The sequence below is a fragment of the Notamacropus eugenii genome, chromosome X (genome assembly GCF_028372415.1).
Source record: "Notamacropus eugenii isolate mMacEug1 chromosome X, mMacEug1.pri_v2, whole genome shotgun sequence".
In the NCBI taxonomy this organism is placed as follows: Eukaryota; Metazoa; Chordata; class Mammalia; order Diprotodontia; family Macropodidae; genus Notamacropus; species Notamacropus eugenii.
In genome coordinates, this window is record NC_092879.1 from 3,981,993 (window position 1) to 3,985,148 (window position 3,156).

The window sequence follows — 3,156 nt, forward strand, 5'->3', positions numbered from 1 at the left end:
AAAAATATTCTAAGTAGAAAATGAATTCTCTCCTAATCCCCCTCCTTTCTCCCTCCTCCTTATTCCTCTTCTCCCTCTCACTTTTCTTCTCCCCTTTCTCTTCCCTCTTCTCCCCCTCCCCATGTCCTTCCCTTCCCTCTCTTCCTCTTCTCCTTTTCCCACCCCCGACTCCTCTTCTCTTTCCTTCCACCCATCCCTCTTTCCCATTCCTCCTCTCTTTGCCTTCTTTTATATGCCCTCATCTTCCTCTTCATCCTCTCTCCTTCTCCCTTTCCGGCTTCCCCCTCTTCACTCTCCCCCTTACCCTCTCTTTCCCCTGCGTTTTCTCTTCCCCATTCTCTTCTCTCCATTCCTTTGTCATCCTCCTCCTCTCTCCCTCCCTTCTCTCAGTACTTTCACCCCCTCAGAGGAAAATCAAAAATCCGCAGGGGCATTGTCATCTTGCCACTGCTAGCCCTACTTGAAACCCCAGGGTGCAGGCTCTCCTGTCCATCATTTCTGGCTGCAGCTACCCAACGACAATCTCATATGCACGTAATGTTTAAGGGACAAAATACACAGGAAGTTATGGATGAAGTGAAACTAGAAGGTTTCCGTCTTCCAGAAAAATGTTCTCCCAAAAGCAGGAAGGGGGACCTTCTCAATGCCCATTATGATGGCTACTTGGAAAACAGCACCCAATTCTACTGCAGCCAGACACGAATTAAAAGTCATCCAAAATGGTTTGTTCCTGGTGTTGGCCAAGGAATCAAAGGCTTAGATATTGCTATGATGGGTATATGTTCCGGAGAAAAAAGAAAAGTGACAATATCTCCTTCACTCGCCTATGGAAAGGAAGGCTGTGGAAGTTTTCTTCCTGGGACCAGGAGAGTACAGCTGGACAAATCAGAAACATGAAAATCAGTTTTCCAGAAATCATCATTGACTATCTAGCTCTTTGTTTATAGGTCAGGACAAGGCTTGATTCCAGCATATACAACAATGATTTTCAAGACTGAACTCTATGCCGTGACCAAAGGAACCTGAAATATTGATACATTTAAACAGATTGGTTTGGACAATGAGAAGGAACTTTCTAAAATGTAGATCAATGATTACTTGAAATAGGAATTTGAGAAAGAAGATAAACCATGTGACCAGTCATATAAAGATTCTGTGTTAAAACATATTTTTAAGAAAAACGATTACTATGGAGATGGCTTCAGTTCTTCTAAGGCATGTAATGTATATCAACATGAACAACTCTATAGCATATCTTTATAAAATCGCATGGGTATCTTTTGTATTATGTACAAAATTATTTTTATCCAAATTTTGCTTACTTTTTTCTATAAGGCCACATTTTGATACCCTTGAAAAACAGTGATTTCTGAACTTTATTTAAATTTTTAATATTCAATTATAATGCACTCCAAAACTTAGTGGAAAAATTTTAAAAATGTTGTAAGTACAAATTAGTATTTATACACGCGGAGTGTACAAAACGTCTACGTTTAAATCCTTAAGCTTCTCAACAGTTTTTCTAAATGTTGACTGTTGTCTTTGAAGATTTTGTTATTTATTTTTGTCTCACTGTGGTAGTATAGTTTTAAATAATAGACATTTGACTTGGATTTCCCACTCAAGACGGTGACTGGATGATACAAATTCAGACACAAGTTAGACCAAATGATGACATCTTGAGAGCGTATTCTTCATGCCAAATGTACATCATCTTTCAAGTCAGGGCCTTCCTTTTTTTTAAATTATTTTTTAATGTTTAACATTCACTGCCATACAATTGAGATTTCATCCCCCCCCACACTTACCCCCCACTACCCTCCTCCCTCCCCACCACTGCATACAGTTCTCCATAGGTTCTACATATACTTTCCTATTGAGTACATTTTCACTATAGTCATGCTATGTAGGCGGACTAAAATAAATGGAAGAAATCATATAACAAATCAAAACATGATACACAAAAACATACACATACACAAACATGATCTGCTACATTCTGCGAATGACTTCCATATTTCTTTCTCTGAGTGTGGAAGGCATTTTGCCTTAGAGAACCACCATTGGGATTTTATTTTATTTTATTTTTTTTAAGAAGTCCTTGCGTTATTACAAAATTCCAAGTCTACCAGAAAAAACTCTCGCACACTGTGGTCGTTGCTCTGCACAAAGTTCTCCTGGTTCTGCTCCTTTCACTCAGCATCAGATCATATAATTCCTTCCAGGCCTCTCTGAAGTCTTGTTGTTCATCATTTCTTATGGCACAATAGTACTCCATTACATTCATATACCATAATTTATCCAGCCATTCCCCAATTGATGGACATCCACTTGACTTCCAGTTTTTGGCAACTACAAAGAGTGCTGCTATAAATATTTTTGTACATGTGGGACCCTTTCAGGGCCTTCTTTTTCTGCTACTAACATCAGGCATTACTACAGAAAGCTGCACCACTCGTAGACTGTATTATTTATTGCAAAGATGTCAGGAAGGATAAATGTTGGAATATGTTTCTCTTAGCCAGTAAACTTCAGGGTGTGATTTTTCAATAGTTTTTCAATATTTTATATGAATGTTTAACTTGGTATAACAACTGTTTATGCATGCCTATATGTGAGATGGGTCTTTCCCGTTCATATTTGAGTATCCCTGAACAAAAGGGTTGGAGAGCTCCCTGGGGCCAACAGGGGGAAAATTATAAAAGGGTAATACTACCTCATGTTATACAGACGCTTTTTCCATGCAACATCAAGATCTGTCATAAATGTATTGACTTGATAGCTTTTTAAACTAAGGGATAATAACTTAAGCCAAAACATTTGCCCAACTTTAGGTGATAAGTGAACTTAAGTGAACTAATCATTGTAAAATCAACAAATGATGCTTTCTTTAATACATAAAATAGCTGACAGTGTTGTAGTTAAAAGTACTTGCTTATAAATTGGATGAGTTGTAGCTGAATAATTACTTTGGACAAACAATCAAAGATGGTTTGCGTACCAGCAATGGAAAATAAATAGAAAGGCACTGATAATTTTTAACCTTGCTTTAAATGTGTATCAAAAAATGTTTTTTAGACTTTTCCTTAAAATGCCTTTAATGATGACAAACTTGGGTATGTTAGGGCAGCATTGCTATATTACTGTGTCAGTTTC

At 37.7% G+C, this 3,156-nt stretch overlaps 1 pseudogene; it reads left to right on the forward strand.

Moving 5' to 3' along the window:
- Positions 1-347: 347 nt before the first annotated feature.
- LOC140515817 (peptidyl-prolyl cis-trans isomerase FKBP7-like) lies at positions 348-1,263 on the forward strand (annotated as a pseudogene).
- The last annotated feature ends 1,893 nt before the right edge of the window (positions 1,264-3,156 follow it).